Below are 21,595 nucleotides of genomic sequence, written 5' to 3' on the forward strand. Positions count from 1 at the left end.
AAGTGAGCTTCCTTCGTAGGGTAGCTGGGCTCAGCCTTAGAGATATAGGGTGAGCAACTCAGACATCCGGAGGCAACTCGGAGTAGAGCCGCTGCTCCTTCGTGTCAAAAGGGGCCAGATTAGGTGATTTTGGCATCTGAGCAGGATCCTCCTGGACGCCTACCATTAGAGCTTTTCCAGGCACGTCCATGGGTATGAAGCCCTGGGGTAAATCCAGAACATGCTGGAGAGATTATATATCTCGGCTGGCTTGGGAACGCCTCAGGGTCCCCCAGGAAGTGCTGGAAAACATTGTTGGGGAGAGGGACGTCTAGAGTTCCCGGATAAGCCTGCTGTCCCTGGGACTCAGCCCCAGATAAGCGGAAGATAATTAACAGATGGATGGATGGATGAATGAATAGTGCCGCCCAGAGCAAAAAGGTGTCTATGCATTGACTTTGTGTTGCACCACCTTTAAACCTCCACATTCATTCTGAACTTAATATAGAATACGGAGGTATAATCGACCTGAGAGGCAGCCCGTTATCCAATATGCCATACCCACAATCATTCCTAACGTTAAAAGAAAGTGTAGCAAGCAACCAAAACGTTGTGACTGAGTGTAATCTGGGGTTTTCCATAATCCTCCAATATCTACGTTTTGCTCACGGGGCTGAGAGAGAAAAACAAAAATAACAGGCGTTTTTACAGGCGTCTCTCTTACATATCACAGACTCTTTACAGACATGGTCACTTCATTGCAGTTAAACAAAGCAGGCTTCCAAAACAGAAGTTCAGGAAAGCTAAGGGGAAGCCACTGTTCCCATATAAAAATAAGAAAGCAGAGTGTCCAGCATGCTCCAGGTCCAAATAAAGTGCACGGAAACTTTCTTTTCAACACACACACACAGGAAGTTTCCACAGGCCATCCCCAGCGCAGGCACACCACTTAGGCTGTTAATTCCATTTAATACCAACACCAACTCCCATTTCCTTTCAACAGTTGCTGTGAGTTTGTTTAAGAGGTTGGGCTGGCTCGCTGTATCTTGTTTCACATGACACTTCACTACCACTCGAAGAGCACTTTGGGATGCAGCTAATCTCTGAGGTAGATGTTGCGCAAAGTCCTAGAGACCGGCTGAATGGAAGATATCAGAATGTTTGGTTTCAATGTTGAATGTGAGAGGGGATCTGGGTGGTCCAGATTATTGTACTGGCACACTTTCTTTTTTTGGACAATGCAATGAGTGCTGCTTAAACACTTATAGGAGGACTTACAGTATTTTACATGGCTTTCAGGCATGATGCCCTGTTTCTATCTGTGCAACATATAATGCACTTTACAACCAAAACTGTACGATCGAAAAAGCGGGTTTAAAAAAGGGTTTTGGTTCCACAGATTTGACCAAAAAGACACTTCTGTCTGTATCAGTGTCTCTTAGTTTGTTTTAGCTCCACCTTATCCTTCCTGCCCATCCTACCAATCGCCTTGAGGACACAAAGCGTTCTCATCTTCACGCACCACACCTACATCTCACAGCCAAAATGTATTCATCTTTCGAGAGCCTCTCATATTTTCCATTTCAGGCTCACCCATATCATCATTTTGAAGTCATCCAGTTCATCCTTGACTTTCTCCAGGTTTGTGCTCTTGAAAGGATGCTAACAAAACAGCTGGGAAATTCATTTTAAATTGGTAAAAGATATTGTGAGAACTAGAAAATGCAACGTCAATCTTACGTTATGTTCTGCATAATCTACAGTATAAATGAGACAGGAATGAGAATGGCACAGGGAATCCATGAAGGCCTTCTTTCAGAAGTGGCTACCATTCAAAAGACGTTTGTCCTTGATGTATTTTATCCTGCTCTGCTATTTAAAGAGCTCAATATGAAACACTTTGTCGTGCATTTTCAACTTAGAAAACTCTAGCTGTGTATACAGACAAGGATACGTATAGTTTAATAGGCAGTGCTGCAGGTGGTGATTAAACTGAACAGATGGAAATCCATGCAATACTGTAAATGGTTTAGAGATGCCACAATCTTAAATATATACTATATGAGAATTGAACAAATATATTAAGACATAATATCATTTTTTGATAACTTATGGATATAGGCGATACATGGCTTCTATAAACCTTGGATAACAAATCATGTTTTAAATAACAACATGGGAAAATACATTCAACTTGACATTTTTAAATGATTCTATAAATGATTCCTGAATATCTACAGCAAGCAATCATTGTGGTGTACTTGAAAATACAAGTATCAGACCGACAGAGCACATTACTTCTCAAATCTAACAATCACTGTAGCTGTCAGATAAAGATTGCATCGGCAAATCGCATCGGCAGGAAACAGATTGTGACGAAAACAATGATGCTTACTGTAAATCATATTGTAACAATCATTTGTGACAGAAAAAGGCCTGAATAGAGTCATTGTCTTTTGTATGTGACGGAGTTTAGATGACCATGAACTGCTCTGCTGCCAACGACACAGTAGATATAATCAGACTGGCATGAGAAGGAATGCTTTGCCCTGTAGATTTTAGCTGCTCAATGACAAACCAAATGTCATACAATGTCGCCTGACACTGGTTACAATAACCTCAACAGAGCCCCAGACTTTAACGACAAAGGAGGTCTTTTGACCATCAAAGCGACCCATTTGGCTCATTCTCATGGGCATTTTCTGATCTGCCACTCCTATAGTTCAAGCTACTATCAATATTTTGATATTACCAATGGATTTAATAACTATGTGGATATGAAAAGCATGATGAGTATCACTCTGCTCTGCAGTCCCCATCAGCAATAAAAAGCGTTCTGGTGTCGTTTAGTGTATTGTTCAAGCAACTACACTGGAATTCCCAGACGTACCAGACAGCTGTTTTCAGAATGCAACTCTAATATGCTACTATACACTACTACCCAGCATAAAACGAGTTGAGGGAAAAACATGATATAATGTGTTACATTTAGGGGAAATTTGCCTTCAGTAAATTAGCATTGAGTGTTGGCAGGAGATGGTGACACGATGGTGGAGATGGTGACACTTATCAGGAAGACGTAATCAAACATGTGATATCAAAGCACGCTCTGATTTTGGTGTAGTTCCCCAAATCCCAAGATGTAGCTGTAGAATGCCCATCGTTTGTTAAAAGATGTGTTGTGCTAAAACGTTATCCTATAATGTGATACAGCACCCAACAATGCCCCCAAAAACATAAGTTGTGAGCGCTTTGAGTTTGCTTTGTTTGATTTTTAAGCACCATCACAGTGTGTATATGTTTTTTAGCTGCACTAGCAGCATGGTTTTAAGAATGGCAGTGTTGGTCTGTTGATCCACTGCTGTGGTCAATATTGGAAATATTGCCATGAAATTTGCTCGTTGTTGCATATGATAAATCTTAATGGCTTTGATAATACCCTGACTTAACATTAATGCTTCCATGTGGTTGGTATTTGTGAGTTTTAGTGATATGTCTCACCAACTATTGGATGGAATGACGCACAGAAGATGCTCAATTCGCCAATGCCCTGTGGTAGCTCTGGATAAAAAGCACTTCCTTTTAAAGTTAAGAGGCAGTGTAATCTGATGAGACAGCTGGTTAAACTCCAGATGAGCCCGACTGTAGCCTCGGGTCCTCCAGCCTTTTTTTTATAAGCAGTTTTTCTGGCTGCAGAATAAAGACAAATGATTTGGCCTTTGCCATTAGGCCTTGTCAACTTTAAAACAACTTGCATGATGCTCAGTCAGACTAAATGTGTTATCTTTTACTTGTAAGATGTCATTTTTATAGACTTCATCAAGTTTTCTTTTTACAATTTTTACATAATACAGATTTCCTATTAGACCTGGTCTGTTCCACTGGAATCACCATCAACCACCTCTTTGGCTCTGACCTCACCATCTCCGACCACCTAGCCATCATTATGGACATGGACATCCCCATCCCAGAACCCAAACAAACACGCACCATCACTCTCCGTAATATCAAGTCTGTCTGGCCCTCAAGTATTTGTTTTCTGTCTCACAGAAAAATGATCCACCTTCACCCCCTCTTTTAGCCCCTACCCCACAGACCAGGTCAACCTCTACAATAACACACTAACCTCCTGCTTTGATCAGCTTGCCCCTCTTAAGACCAGAACTGTTTCTATCACCCACACCGCTCCCTGGTTTACCACTAAACTCCAAAAACTAACTAGAGCGGCTGTCCAATAAAACCGGCCTCACAGTACACACCCTGGCTAACAAGGAATACATACAGCAATACAAATACAAATCATCCACTCCGGTTCTGCCAACCCCAAGTTTCTTTTCTCCACAATAAATACACATCTCAGACCTATGGACAATCTCTCGCACTTCTTCACAGTTGAGAAATGTAACTCCTTCCTGTCTGTTGAGACAAAATGGTGGGACTTGCCAAGAAGACTGCAAGTCCCAGAAGGCACCTTTAGCAGGCCAGTGCAGGCTGCTCGTTAGTGAAAGTTGGAACACCTGCTCTCAGAAAACCGGAAAGTATTTCAACAGAGAGAGAGCCAGGCAAGAGGGATTCCAACCAAGGGTGCAACCAAAGAGGCCACTGGTAATGTAATATGATTTTTGTGGTGATTATTGTTTGAAGTTTATCTACATTGTTTGTTTAACTTTTGCTTTTTGTGTGTTGAAGGTTTTCAACCTATTTGCTAATGCAACCAGCTGAAGCGACCAGTCAAGAAAAGAAAGGAAAAACTAAATAAAGGTTGACTGTCAGAGCTGGAAAGAGTTGTCCCGTGCGTCCTTTGGAGGTTAAGTACCAGGCCGTTTCAAGTTAGGCAAGAGAGTTGGAACAAAAACATCGGAGAACTTGACACTGTCATTCTACAAAGCATCTACAACCAACAGGCTACTTCTAGTCCCGCCCACCCAACCCTGTATCTGTCAATCCCACCCAATGAACGATCACTCTCCCAATTCTCCCTAATCTCGCCCTCACAGCAAAAAACACAGTTGACTATTCTCATCATTACATACAAAGCCCTTCACAACCTCGCCCCTTCATACCTTTCGGACCTCCTGCATCGACACGCTGCCACCAGCAACCTCAGATCCCCCTTCTCTGTCCAAGCATCAGACCTTGGGGGACAGGGCCTTCTCTTTGCTGCCCCCCCCCCCCCCCCCCCCCCCCCCCCCCAACACACACATTCTCCGTCAGTCGCCACTTTCAAAACTGAAGTTTTAAGTTCAGTTTTGAATCTGCTTTAATTAAACCTGTGGTGCTAGTTGTGTCTGTTTTTGTTTTGTTTATTACTAGTATAATGTCATCTCTCTGCCTTGTTTAAATTGTTATTGGTTTAATTGTTTCTGTTTTCACCATGTAAAGTGCCTTTGAGTACCTTTTTTAAAGCACTATATAATTAAAATGCATTATTATTAATATTAGTGATAGTAAGCTATTGGTGAGCCAATCATTTATCAGGGAGAGGCGAGGAAACAGTTGAGCTTTTCCATGCTCGTGACCACTATTATTATTCCTCATGTTGGGGTATCACTGTGCTGCAGTGAGTCATTTCAGGAACCCTCTCATATCGAGACTTGATGTTTTCCTGAACATGGAGCAATCTTTGAAAGGCCTTTTTTGTGGCTTTTTTTAAACAACACACATCACTTGTATAATGCAGAATTCATAAATGCACATCCACTGAACACCAAAATCAATTAAGGACTTTCATATTGTGTGCATGATCATTGAGTGGGGGTGGCTGGACTATTCCTGAAACCCATCAAAACCTGTGTGTTGAGCACTTGAAATCGTGGGTGGCCTCTGTTGCCTGTTTTTTCTTCCATAATCTAACAGTGTGAGAGCAAATTCTATTTTCCGTGAGTTGACTGTCACTTTAAGTGGGCTCACAGGTCATGTTAGTCATTGTTATGATGAGTCATTCATGCTGCAGTGCTGAAACTAACTCTGCGTCATAAACAGAGTTTATTTTCTGCGAAACACTAAATGAAATATCTATTTTTATAATATCATCTATAAGTTTATTATTCAGGGTTCCTAAAATATAAAGCATCCAGTTAGCATGGTTGTTTCATTTTCATGACAAATATGACAAATTGTAACATTAAAATTGTAACGTACTACTGCTAAGACTCAACAACTAAGTCCACTAACTTCCTGTTTTTCTGGAGCTTTCGATCACCTCGTATGGTTTTCATCAGTAGACAGAGTTTTATCAGTTGTAGTGGAGATGGATGTGTTTACATACACGCATCTGTTATGCTGTCATAGCAATTTTAGGACTTATCTGGGGGATGAAAGCATTGTTTATCTCTATGGCAACTGAGTCAGCTCCATCCACTGGGATACAGTTGAAAGCTCCAGGAAAAGCGTAACTTCGGTTGGGCCGTGTGTCGAGAGAAAATGTTATTACACATGAAGAAATGTTTGATTTGTGCACTGTCATGGTCTGGTATTTGGAGAGTCCTTCACACTTGGCATGCCTTATGTGAGGAGGCTCTGGGTGTCTGGAGATTAAGATAAAATTAAGACCTTGTAGATGTTCCCGAGTCTCGACCGAGGGTTACACAACATTGTATTGCCGCCTCCCTGTTGGTGTGATTATACGTGATTCTGTATGACGTAGGGTAGGCTCCATAAAGCTGAGTGAATATAATATTTTACGTTATTGGTAAGTCTGCATACGAGCTGTACCAAGATGTGGCTTGTCTCAACTTATGTATTCAAGTAAGGTCAACTGAGGCTCATCAATGGTCTTTTATTTATCTATGGGAAGGTTTTCACAGTTTTCCACATCAGCTTGTTTTAGCCCACCACTTCCAGTCGAAAAGACGAAAACGAAATGACAGTCAAACGCACTCATTATGCAGGATGTTGCACACTTGCTTTATTAATCATTCCATTTTTAAAATGGAATTCTACCTCATAACTAAACCTATCTGCATTCATATCTCTGAGTCATAAACCTGAACTTGAAAAACCCCAAACTCCTACATGGTAGGATGTCTTGTATAAGCATGTGTCTTCCTGATGTAAATACGACGTTTTAAAGTGCTGTCCCCAGGAAGGACGACCACTTAGGATGAAAACTGCTTTGGCAGTAAGTAGTGGCATAGTGCTTTACTAAGTTAAAAAGCCCCATAAAGTACTTGAGAAATCAAAGCAGTGTTATAGAATGTTATATTTAGTTGTCTAGGTTAACTAATAGGTTCTCGTGTCTGTTTTCCCTATTTGCTTAAGTGAAAAGATCTACTTGTCTGAATCAATACAAATGATTTTGCTAATATTTCTTTTAGAGATCACCTGACATTATCTACAACCTTTAGACTCCACCAAACAGATTAGACAAGGATAATTATTTCTAAACACAGATTGTGAGTATATGCTAGTATGCATTGCAAATCAAGCCCAAACTACTCACTTTATGAGTTTTTAAAGCAACCATAAACTTGCAACTTTTTCTTTTTTTCAGTCTGTCCTCTGACGCCAAGCTCTGCAGCACTCCCACAATGAAGTCAACATTAATTCAATATCATTTCCTTAATTGCATTCAATTACGAGCAAAGGGCAATAAATAGAGCAGAGATTTGGTAAGCAACACATCCTCTGTTTACACAAATGTCTAATCGGGGGATGTGCAGAAGATTCAACAAGGGAGGACTTAGTTTGTTTTTCCAACATGAAAAGGACAAAGCATTGCGACTCAATAAACCGGTAGATATAATCTATCTCCATAAATTCAAACCATGTTTTTAAAAACAATTAAACCATGACATCAGTTCAGCAGGAGAGACCTTTTTTTCTACATTTCTTTAAATGTTTATATTGTATTTTCCATGTATTATCATTATTTCAACCTAAAATATATTTTAAACATAAAAGCAAGCTGTTACAGTTAGGATTTGCTCATAGGTCTGTTACTCATAAGACGTAGATCCTCCGGTGGTTGTGAGATAAATCTAACGGGGTCGCAGGATGATTAATGAGATGAGAAAGAAAGAACAAAACATCACCGCTACACATAAATTCTATTTATCTTTTCTGGCTTTTCTCAATCTTTGCTGTTTTTTCAGAGTGAACTGCTGGAGACTTCTACACCATCAGGACTGTAAAACCTAAACACAGAACTATCTGATGAAAGTTCCTACAGCTCATAGACCACCTGTGATGAGGGGTTACAAGTTGGCAGAATCAAGCTATGAAGGGTCATTGGCCAAAAGGGGTGTGAACTAGTGCATTCAGAATCTGTATTTAATGTTCATTTGCCATGTTGCATTGTGCTGACACACAGCACATTTGAAGGGAAGACATAAACACCCCTGTGAGAAATGGTTTTAGTTTTACGATTCCTGTTTGTTAGAGGCTTTGATTCATTTTATGGACTATATGATAACATCCACTATTTGGTTAGCTGTTTATTTAGACCAGGTGAAGCTTGTGGCACATATATGTACCTTAAGATCACATTTAGAGCCTTGTGTGGTCAGGCACATGCATGTCTTTAAGGTGCTCTGATCATGGTTTGCTGGTTGTTCCTCGCTCCAGGCTCAAGACTAAAGGAGGGTGTGCTTATGCAGTACAAGGAAGAACTACATTAGACTATTTAGTGGGAAAGAACACCTCTAGATGATCACGGTTTGTGTTCGCATTTATGTCTAGTACATTTTTCAAGGTGCAAGACCTGCAGCACACAGCCTGCTGCTTGGTAAGGTGATAACACTTAAACTGGTATGCTGCTTATTTGTACCGTGTGCAATGTGCCGCTGCCCCTGACATGGACATGTGACACATTCAGTATCAATAAACTTTGAATTAACAAGCAAACAGAGCTCTGTGCAGCAGCCGTTGACCATGTCATTAACTAAATTTACTTATGCTGATGGATGTTTCGATTGATGATTTCACCTGTGTTTCTGAGTAGCTGTGACTTGGGGGTGTGTTTTTCCTCACGAACCAGACTGTATTTCACTGGTGCTTCTGTGTAGCCGTGACCTCGGTGTGAGAGATGCAACCATGTCATGGCAGGTGTATTTCTCAGGACCCAAGGAAGCGCAATGTCGAGTGTGAAGCTGTTTGTATGAGCAGTTCTCATTCAAAGCTGCAAGCAGCAATAGCACGGGCAAAGCATTTGTCCCATTCCCAACAGGCATGTTTTGCGGGGCCACTGCACTAGTTTATTCAAAAGATAATTGTGTCGGACTAAGTGGCAACTAGCAGTTAGGTTGCACATTGCAACCAACTGAAAAAAAGCCCGGGTGCATACATGCTCGCAACTAGAGTCTTAATCTTCTTTGTCTCACTGCAGTAGAAGATGGAGCTTTATCAGGGTGCATGCTTATCTCTCTTCTTGGCATGACCAATTGAGGTTCAGAACAAGCTGGTTGGGACACATGGATCTTACTGATCAGCTCATAATTAAATATAGAGCCATCTCCTCCAGTTATGTTTGCCATATGGCTCTACACTGTGTGGCTCTGTGTGTGTGACAAGGTGGAAGCCCACGCAAGGTTATACTCAAAGCAAACATCATTTATTAGAGTAAGGTTAACAAAAAACAAACAATGGATCGTGTCATTCATTGTCAACAATGAAAGCAGTGCATGGATGGGTGTTCTGTGTGCTGTGGAGGCGTTGCGGTGCAAAACAAAGACAATGATGCAGGGGGAATGCTAGGACGGGGGCGCCAGAGTGAACACTCGGACCAGCATTTATAGCTGAAAATGCCCAGGTGAGCCTCATCAGCAGACAGCACCCTCCCATGTCGGCCAATTGCCTGCTGCCGTTGGCCGGGACAGCCTACAAAACAGTCAAGCAACTGTATTATTATTATTATTATTTGTTAAAAATCTATCTGGTCATTTGAGTCTTGTGCGCTAAAGAGGCAACTGCATACACTGTAGTACTATTGACCAATAGGTATATTGGAGCAGGGCCAGGTGACAACACAGACTTACAAACTATCATGAGTCAACAAGGTTAATCAGGATTTCCAATGTGGCAAATGCTGTAAACAAATATATTGTGTCTTCTCACCACTATCCCATTTCCTATATCATCCTGTTCACTTTTTTAAATGAAATATATTTGAATACATTTATTTGAATTGGAATGTTACTGACTTCCTTGCTCTCAAGAAAATGGAGTGTAGAATTGTTTTTGTTTCCAGATTGCTACCCGACTACGCACTAGCATGGCTTACATTTGGGTGGAGAAAAATAACTTTCTTTACATCAACAAGCAAAGAGGGTCTCCACACCGAGAGGCATTAGTTTCCCACAATTGCAGGAAGAATCTTTAGTGCTCGTGGCCGTCTCACTAAGGAGCAACCTGGGCAGACATTTCCTCGTGTGATAGCAGAGCTGCAGTTTGTCTTGTTAGCAGACGTCCTGGATATTCGGCTCCATAAACAAGCCACTTCTTCCCCCTTTTCTCTACTTAACTGGGAGGATGTGTGTAAATTGTTGAACATTCCAGCATGAATTGCTGAATGACAGATTTTACTTTACGAAAACTTGTTTTGTCTTCACGAAGCAAGAGGAACTCATTGTTAAACAGTCAATGAAGCCAGACTCAAAGACAACATCCATTCAGTTGAATGGGTAAAAAAACAGTGAAATACACAATAAATATGGGGTACATTGCCTTGATCAGTCAACTCCATTGTAAAGCTTTTTGCAGTAGAGTGCTCATATCCACAGTACATCCATAATGTTAACAGACATTTGGCAAAGGCTCTACACTTGGCCAAATGTCTGTCGACAGATTGGAGACCAAACATATTTAATGTCAGCCTTCAACAACTCAGTCAGTGGGGCCCATACGAAAGCAAAGTAGGCTCAAAACCCACAGTACTAACCAGCCATCCCCAGGAAACGTAACAACTCCCGCTTACTGGATGGAACAGGAAATGCAAGTATTGCCAAAACATTTGCATGACTTAGACAAGGTTGCTCTACGTGGAGATAAAAATGTCTATACGGAAAAAATAACAAGGTGATTGAAGGTGGAGATGAATTACTTATTTTGTTCACAATTCTTCTTTTCAATTCGTGCAGACATAATGTATGTACCCCATCTCATCTAGACATTTCACTCTGGGTCAAAGTGGTGGACCCCGCTGCTGGCATAATTAGAAACAGTGCACATGCACCGCATGCAGATATACCCATTTTTATAGAAATAGAACAGCAATCAAAACATGCATATCACTCGAACAGATCTTGGTTTATACTCTTTTTACGATTTGGTGTTGATCTTGCTCTCCAATCAGAATTGGAAGTATTGCTGCTGCTGTTGGCGTTAGTTGAACTGCTGATCTCTTTCGAGTTCCAGGCGACAGATTTAGCAAGGAATTAAATCTCTAAACCTCTGGTGTCAAATCCAAGGGCACAGGAAGTATGGCCGTTACAGCACACGGTGAGTGTATATTCGTTACCATGGACACAAATGCACAACATGAATGGGTTGCAAAAACCCCACAATATGCAACATTTAATTGATTTAAATATATGGCATAACTACTTCTCAATAGGGATGTTTATTTGCACTGCACAGACATGCAACATGCACACTATTCACACACACGCAAAGACGGAAACATGCACATATGCTGCACACACATATGAAGACACACACGGCTCTCATTACACACACGCAAAAACTATGTCAAGGCTTACCCTTCTATTCTCACTTTCTGCAGCGTCCGTGCCACTGTTACGATACACCTGTCATCACACTCCCCAATGTCAGCTGCCAAATAGCTTTTTACCGCTGATGTGCAATACTACTGAGCATGGTGGATATATTGAGTTGAGCCCACTTATTTATAGATATTTAGGACAATCTTTCCATATTTTAGTAAATGGTGAATGACATATTGACATAGCGTCTTTCTAGTGTTCCGATCACTCAAGGCGTGTTTCACTTTATGCGTACATTTACCCCATTAACACACACATTCATCCACTGACGGCAGAGGCTGCCATCCAAGGTGCCCGGCCAGCCTGCTCATCAGGATCTAATTTAAATGCTCCTCTCTTCATGCACCGATGGCAAAGCCTTAGGGAGCAATTTTGGGGTCATTATCTTTCCCAGGGATAACTTCGACATGGACGACCCCCTCTATGCCCTGAGCCACAGACCCCCCCCCCCCTTGTTTTGAGACAAATAAAAGATGAAATCAAAGCATAACTGTAACTGTTTATGAAAGTGAAACATGTGACACAGCCAGATGCATGCAAAGGCAATAGCTTTGTTTACAACGCTGGCAGATTGCACTACAATCAGTAAGTTTATCAGCAGGTTTATTAGTATGTGGACAACAACCACAGCATTCTAACCCAAACTCTATTCTTATACTGCGATCCAGACATTCAAAAATGACAATGGAATGCTATTTAAAGTCGGTGATCCTACTTCGAATCTTGGGGCAAATCCAGCTACCCCGACTTCAGGAAGAAGTCATCAACAATAAAGCGATATAAAGTGTATTTGCCTGTATTTAATTTAAATAAAACATATTATCATATAATAAAACTTGCTCTGCATGTAAATAAATGTCAAAATATTCAAAATAGTGTCTACACTTGACAAAAAAAACATCAGTCTGTCACGGTCAGCGATGGGTTTTGTTTACATATGGCATCGTGCACCTGGAATGCTTGGAGGTCAGAGGTTGGAAACTTCGACCTCAGAGTTGTCTGGAACGCAGCATAACTATGCTACCTAAACCGGCACGCCATCCCTGACACGTCCAAAACTGACCCTAGAGGGGTACCTATAGAGTTTGAAGTTCGGGCCACTGACAAAGCGCCGGTATTTGACGAGTTGGCAGTGAGAATGTGTTGTCTTCCTCCCTTACTGGTCTCCTCTATCTACAGGGTCACATTAGCTGGCTCCAACTTCCTGCAAGCACCAGGCATCAGATCTGTAGGAGCAGGGCTTTTTAAACTCCACCTGCATCTCTCTGGACATTACGAGACAATTAACCAAACATAAAAACACTAAATTAACATAATCAAATTATAAATCCTGTAAGCCAAAGCCCCCTGGGTGTTTCCCAAGAAATGGGAAGGCTTGGTGAACCCCTCACCCCACTTACAGTCAGAGGGCGAGAAGCAACAGCAAGACTCTCAGATATCTGCACCTGTCCATGCTGTGAACCCAAGGAGGCCCCTGCTGGGAAGCTATGGAGTATAAAAAGAAGTTTGTGAGGGTTCAGAAAGAGATAGACAGTGAGGAGAGGAAGAGTGCTAGGAAGAGGTCAGATAGAGTCAGGCTCAATTTCCTGGTGCATTATGTTGCTCAAGTAATAGATTTAAACACAGATAGCCTCCCCACTCGCTCTGAATTTACCCCTACGGTAGGTGGGATAAACATTCGATATTTCACAACAGGAAGAATTATCAACATAAAACTGAAATGTACACAACATGAACAACTGAACATGAACACAAACAGTTTGGATGTTTGCCCGAGTATGCAGCCTGTTGCAGTTACTGTTGCTTGTTTCTCAACCAAAATGATCAATGAAGTATGTCTGATTCTGATATATGGATAGTGTATCAGAAACAAATTGGAAGTCTCTCAGATAACCAATGGCGCTGACGGACAAGAATGAACCACCGTAGCTGAACCAGACTGCGCTGTCTATTCCAAATGTTATGGAGATACAACCGTCAAGATATTGGATCCAAATGGTGAATCAACACTGCCATCCCTTAAGCCTCATCCCTAATGTGGCAAAAACCAAGCTAAAGATAAGATGAGTTCTTAAATTAGCATGTAAACAAGATAAAACTATAGACCATCTTGTGATGGGATCAAACCAGTTGCCAAATTGGACAAGGGGCGTAAAGTGGGGGGCCAATGGCCCCTTCCCTACTTCCTACCCCCTACGTCCGGTGTCCTTGCTTGGATCATACCAATCAAACTCGGCCTTCATTTTGATCTCAAGTACCCACCTGTAGAGCTTTGTGAGTGTCCACAGTCAGACAGACAGACATATACTCAAAACCTCTTCTGTTGTAGTTGCCTCTACAGTTTAGGCTGACAAAATACAAACGCTGATGTAGCATAGAGTGGGTCTGATAGGCTGTTTCTGAAGATGATCTAAAATGGCCAGTACACAGAGGATAAGTCCATGTTCCCATAGCAACAAGAAACATTCACGTGTATTACAAATGGCATTTACACCATCTGAGAGATCAGTGGTCGGTCTGTGTCTTTACCAAATTCGCATTAAATTAGAGTGTCCTCCATGTTTTCCAAGGAGCTGGAGGAAGCTGTATTGGGGGAAAAGGTCTTTGAGTTGCTCTACTTGTCTGTGGCCACCAGGACCCTGACCAGGATAAGTGACTCGAAAATCTGAACAGATGAACAGAAGGATGGCAAGATAGATGTATGGTTGATAATAATAATCTAGGAGGCAGTCGAGTGATGTGGCTCTGTCTGCCGATGGGAGGAACAGGCTGGCCCATGCCACGTAAAGTAACTGCCGATATCAGTAGTAAAAACACTATAACCACCGGCCGGGTCGGCCTGCAATGAAATGGCTCTTCAGGAGTCTTCCCTAACTTCCCAATTGGCCGGTCCTACCCTAGTTGCGGCTATTGCGAATTTACGCTTGTTAAACTGTGTTTAAGGACATTTAATGAGCTCATTGACTTACTATCCTACAAAATGATTTTGGATAAAAGTTCTTAATTTGTACGTCGTATACACAAGCCAAAACCAAATCAGATTGTACAAATGCTTCATTGATGAGGGCTGTGTTATCTCAATATAAAATGAATACTCCCCTCTGAGTATCCACCTTCACATTTGCAGGACAAGATGTTCTTTAGAAAAAAGTTCATCCAACAGTTCTGCCCTGGGTTGCGTAACATTCTTTAGAAAACCCTCATTTATGACCTTGTTAACAGTAATTTCTGAGATTCCCAAAGGTAAACAATCATGCTCAGCATCTTTCCAGCGAAGTTGGCCTTTCTCCTACATATACACAACATCAGATGTCTGTACAAGACAGGGTAAATGTTTTCATTAAGCTAAAGGCCTCCCTTCGTCCCCGTTTCCTCTGCTGTCAAGAGGTGTGCGGGATGGGGTTTGATTAGATAGCGACAAGCACGCACATTGGCGCCCACTCATCCTGTGGAGCTTTGTCAGTGTGGTGCAGTGACGGCTTGAGACTACGCTGTTTGTGTTGAAATGAATTTAACCTGTCTCACCATTGCACTCCTAAGTAAACTATGGAGAACTATGAGTCTTCGATGAGAAGCTCTTGCACTAATACTGCAACCAAGCACTGTGAGGAATGCAACATCTCTTTGGTTTGGAGGTACTGGCACAATTGGAATTCCCACTCATTTCCCAGAGCCAGTCACTGAATTTATATCTCAGTCTTGATGTGCTCGACTCATTGATCATTTAAGTTGGAATTCAGTTCAGGCCAATAAGCATCCATTACCCGGAGAAAATGTCCACTACTTTCATGCTTATACTGTATATTTTATACGTCAATATTGTCCCTGTGGGAGTGAAGAAAATGGGTTGAGGGAGTCTGCTTATCTTTGCTGTATCTCCCCTTGACTCATTGATGGAGGATCAAATGAAAGCTTGAAGGTTTAATGTAACAAGAACACCACTTGGCACTGCAGCAGGTACTGTATATACTAAAGAGCCAGTAATCAGTCTATAAAGTCTGTTTGTGGCAGATAAACATACTGCAGAGACTTCAAATTGAAAATTAGTTTGAGTTTTAGGATGCTAGATCGTTACTTTAAATATATTGATTAAAGCCTCTTTAATGAAGCACATATATCTCGGCCATAAACAGCCTTAGGATTCACATGTTGCGTCTAAAAACGAGTAAAAAAACACCTCTTTCATCGTTTTATCTAAGATGCCATTTACCAGACACTAGTAAGACAGATGGTAAAGCTCTGGGTAGCCCTGCACTAAAATGATTAACATCTCTTCAATACAGGTATTATAAACTGATATATTCTAAAGAAAGAAGAGATATCTTCCAGCTGTGACTGGTTGTTCCTTGACACACGACATTGCGGTGTCTGCTGCAGAGTTTAGAGTTTAACTATTTTATCTTGGGGTGCAACCCAGAATAGTCACTTGGGAGCACTTGGGAGCACTTGTGCGCCTCGACAGCGTTGCTGTCGCTTCATTGGAAGCCAGAAATGGACTTGAGGGAGGAAAAATGCTGCATGTGAACAGACATATTCCATACACTAGTATAGCAGTACTATGACAGTAGTATGTCAGAGAGCAGCGTTTTTTGATAAGGGTGTGCATTCTTATTCTTATAGGCACTCAACAAAAGTTTAGGGCAACTGTTGTTGTTCAGTTCGAAGTAGCACATGTTGGAATATGTTATGCCATTCAACCCTGATGCTCTAATCCTCCTCGAGAATACATTTATATCCGTGCGTGAAAGAAAAACTCTCCTGCTCCAGTCAAAAAGTGTAAATGAGAGAACCATGTAATAGCCCCCATGTTGCGCAGTGTACAAATGTATCACTGCATTTGAGGCTAAGTGCAGACGACAGCGCCCTAAAGCAGCCTTCCCTTTACCAGTTACCAGCCAGTGGTGTGCAGCCTTACATATTCAGGTCACGGAAGGGGGAGACAAGCCACCAGCCAGCAGGGGAAAAGACATGAAATGTTTGTTCACATTGAATTACAGGAAAATGTGTGGCTCAAACATTTTTGCTCAGGTGACTTGTTGTGGTTTGGTTCTAAGCTGCCACATGCTGAAAAGTTAGATAAGGGTCATGAGAAATTTGCTCAGGCTGGTTGGAGGCAGTGGAGCAGAAGAAAATGAGTGGTACAGGGAGTTATAATTGGACAAAATGGGACACAGAGGGGTGGAGACGTGTCTTCAGCCGTGTGTTGTTCTACAGACTACAGTTAGAGCGTTGTGGATGAACTTTTGATGAACTCAGAGCAGCTTATGAAATGACAATGTGAACATATTCTTGTGGAGCGACGCCTCGGCATTAAACAAGAACTGTTCACTGCTCCAGTGGACTTCTTTGTTTTAAAGCAGGTACTGAAAAACAAAACAAAAATGACAATGACAACAAATCATTAGGGTCTATTTGTGAACAGTGTCTGGAGCATGGGGATGGAATGTAATGGTAATATTGCGCAATGACAAAATATGCCACTTTTGCATAATCTAACAGCCCTGCATTTACACATTTTATAATTTAATGAGTAATATAACACCATTAATATTCCATGGGGGCCGCACTTTGGAAATTAATAATGCACAGCATTTCATTTATTACATCAACAGCCTCAATGATGTATTTTAATTTACCATTAAAAGGTCCCACACCTTGCTTTTGAATGTATTATATTATGTCCAAATCAGTGAGAGGAAATTCAATGAGGTATGGCACTCAGCAGGCGTATAAGAGTGATATTAATACTCATGTTAGCTCCAAAAGATATGTTACAATATAAAACAAATAACGGATGGTCACCCCATGAGTCAGATAAAAAAATGTTTGCCTGTGTTTTACTCGAAAATAAAATAAATCTCTTGCTGTGACAGGAGTAGATTCGTTAAGTCTAACCTTCATTTATTCATTTCAACCACAATATTGCAATATGAGAACTTCTGTCATGATACGCATATAAGCAGACACGATAACTCATATTGAATTGTGACCCACCTACACCATGACCAATAATATATGTTTTAACCTCCTCAAAAAGTCAAGATGAGGACGAGGAGAGTTAAATCACAGGCGACAATAGATGAGCATCAGAGACACATTTCCACTAAATATAACACCACACCATATTCAACTTATAAAGTATATTCAACAACTTCTATGGTAACCTTTTTGAAACTCTGTGAGGTCGCTGCAGTATTGAGTGATAATATATACTTTATATAAAAATATGTAACTTATAAGTAAAGCTTAAATATGTACTTATATCTCAGGGCTTTTTCTCTACTCTGCAACATTTCAATAATACGTACAAAGACGCTGTTGTTCTGAACATTTATCCTCACAGTCACAGTCTAAATGCATCATTCACAAGAGGGATTGAATTGGATAATTTGTATTATTAAGATGCCAATCATAATCCCCTTTCATCACATCATTTTTTTAAACAGTCTTTCCTCAAACTCCTCACTACCAAAGGGATTGGGGATTTGACAGTCACTGTGGGGATTCTTTGCCAGTGTGGCAGATGTTTCTCATTACAAGGCTCCACCACAGAGCCGCAGAGGTGTCGATTCAGTTACATCGTGTTCTTAAGATTTGGCAGACTTGACTTCGACACTGAACTCATATTGTATAAAAGTCAGTGAGACAGGCAGGAAGGATATTAAATGTCTGAAGGTCTTGAATGCTCCGCTAAATGGATTTGCTCGGGTGGTTGAAGATTGAGGAGGGACAAGACCTTTAATAACCTGGCCAGACCGGCACTGGTAGTGGCATTATGATGAGTAGTGAAATTATAAGGTGTGCGATTAATTAACTGGCACGGTGTAGTACTGAGATATAAAGCAGCTGTGCACCCTTGATTGTCACTTATGAAGTGAAGATTTTAAAGATGGATCACTAGCAATTTAACTCACTGGGGCTGGACCAACCTTCCAGCCTGGCCTGCTAAAAACAACGTTCCCATGCAATGACACCGTATTGTCAATTGCTTTATTCGAGTGGACACGTTATTTTTCTCTGGCATTACGTTTCTTTTTAACACAGGCCTTTCACAAATTCGTTTTAAATTCACAGTCTGGGTAGGAAGGAGGATGGGTTGGATGGGAGGTCACCCAGGAGGAAGCTGTTCATGTCCCTTGTGAAACCAAAAGTCAACAGACTTAAGCCGGAGATACTTGCTTTTTAACCGCTTCTTTCCACCCATACGCTGCTCCTACCGTATGTGTGCAAACGTGTATTGCAGCTTGCCTACACGTAACGTAGCAAATGTACCTATTTGAAGCCAAACCCTGATGTTGTTCTAAACCTAACCAAGTAGTTTTATTGTAAAACATCGCACAGTGGGTTTTGTTGCGTTTTTCTTTTGTGTCAACTTAAAACAGTAATCACGTGTTTAAAACTGCGACCGTAAGCCAGGAGCAAATACATCTTTCCTCAACCCAAAGGAAAAACATCGCATCATAGGACAGAGTGTGTACAGCAATATTGTGCAGTGAGGTCTCACAATTAAGACAAACAAAAACCCAAAAAGTTAAATACTGGAGTTGTATTGGCTGGTGCTGTGCTTTACTGCATTAGTATGAAGATACACACAAGATTGTAATCTAATTGTTTAATTCAGTGAAATAATAAAAAAGACACATTGTACGTATACATATATATATATATACGTATGTATATATACATACGTATATATATATATAGAACAACCAGTTACAATCAAACAGTGAGGACTCAATGTGTCAGGACTACCAAAGTTAAATACAGTACAGTAAAACTACACACATTGCCCTTGATGCTTTCTTTGCACTTGTACAACATATCACCAACGTGTCACAGGGGACTTTACAAACCCTTTGGAGAGCCATATGAAAATATATCATACATAAAATACTGTACACAACCAAAATAATACTTAGATGAGTTAATACGTTTGACAGAAGCCTCCACATTTGTGATTAAATTGCTGTAGCTTCATAAAAGATTACGATGCAGCCACTTCACAATAAAGGACTTGGGTTATGAAGACTTCATTGAACATGAATTGCTTGCTGCAAATCAGAAGTGTGACAGGCAGACATGTTATCTGTATAGTTTATGATTCAATGGAGTAACTGTCCTGCAGATCTGACATAAAAAAGTATAAACCGTATGCGTGATAATGACACCTGTAGCTGAGAATACTGAGAATATATTCCTGTGTCTGAAATGAACCCTTTGCCTCAAACATTGGCAGCCAGAATTACTTTTTTTTCCACAGGGGAAAATAATATATACATCTCTTGAAAATATGTCTCTATACCTGTTGTGTGTGTGTGTGTGGACTCAAATGCTGTAAGTCATCACAGTCGTATTAATGACGAGAATATTGAAACATTCAAAATGATTGTAAAAGAAAATTACCCACCCATCAAAGACAACAGTAACTGACACAGGATTGTGAATTTTTAGTTTTAAATACTCATTGAATTAGTAAAGAAAACACGCCCTTTGGAACGGTGAATGTTTCAGGACGCATTTATGTCTGTTCTGGTAAATATGGCATGAAGAACGTACACAGAAGGCAGTGATACTTTTCTTTCTTCACTTTCAAATACAGGCAAAATAGAAAGGTGACAGGCTCCACCGAGGACGATGACAAATAATATGGGCGGACAGATAAGAGTAGCTTGTTGCAAGCTATTTCACACCCTCCCTTTTTTTTTTTAAAACATACAAGTAGAACAAACAACTTCTGTATCAACATCCCACACACTGTCACATAAAGACGGTCGCTTCGTGGTTGAATATGCGTCAGAGTATAAGGTACTCATAAATACTGTATATATAAATCACGCATTCACACACACACTCATATGTTCAACTTCCCCTCGTCTCAGACACGCTAGATTTACAAAACAAATATTACATCGGATTACACACAGCCTGCTTTAGCTAAATGCTTTACAAAGAATGTTTGTTGCAGTACTATTTACGTTTTTGCACAGTTTCTCGTGAGACCTGATAATATCATTACCTCTGACTAAGGCGTGTGTTCAGACTGACATTAGCACTACAACGACTTCAATGAGGTCAGCTCGCCCAGCCAAAAAAAAAAGTCAAACCTGACGCAATAAAATCCAGCAACATCTGGAGACACACTACATTGGTGCAAGTGTATTTCAGGAATGTCTACTGCACACCTCGAAATCAGAGGAGACAGAGGATACAATGCTTTCCACCATGGTCTACAACTCAAGAGTTGTACAATATTTCCTCGCGGTGTTATAATCCCCTAGTGTCTTGGTGTTTGATAAGCCTTGAAGAACGGGTTTGGATTTTGTCCAATCTATTTCAACACAAAACTCGGTGGGTGTTACATTTTCCAGGAGACCGGCGTTGGTGCCCCGTCTGAAACCTCAAGTCAGCGTTGGCTTATTTGTCACGTGACTTTCATACTTAAGTAACCCCACTTCTGTAGTTATTTTATCCCAAACCCTGATCTTTTCCTAAACCTGACCAAGTAGTTTTGTCGCCTAAACTGATTTGTGCAGTTTGGCTGTACAATCGTAGAAAAACACACAAAAAAGAAAACCCTCTCATAAAATATCATACCGTTGTATGCTAGGATATGTTGCACATTAATGCTGAAAGAGTTGTTGGTTAGCAAGCTAGCAGGTACAAACTCACTTGATTTGGTTAACAACATTAGCATCAGGTGAACCTTCTGCACCAGGGATTGTGGATTTCGTCCCAACAGTGTAGTTACACTGTGACGGGATTGATTCACGGCCAATACGAACACAGGGAAATAATTCAGCAACCAATAACCCTTTGAATAGTATGCAAGTATTGTATTAAAACGGACCTGGAAAATCCAAACCTTTTCTTTTAAAAGTCATGGATGTATCACTCAA

This window comes from Pholis gunnellus, assembly GCF_910591455.1.
Source record: "Pholis gunnellus genome assembly, chromosome: 12".
NCBI lineage: Eukaryota > Metazoa > Chordata > Actinopteri > Perciformes > Pholidae > Pholis > Pholis gunnellus.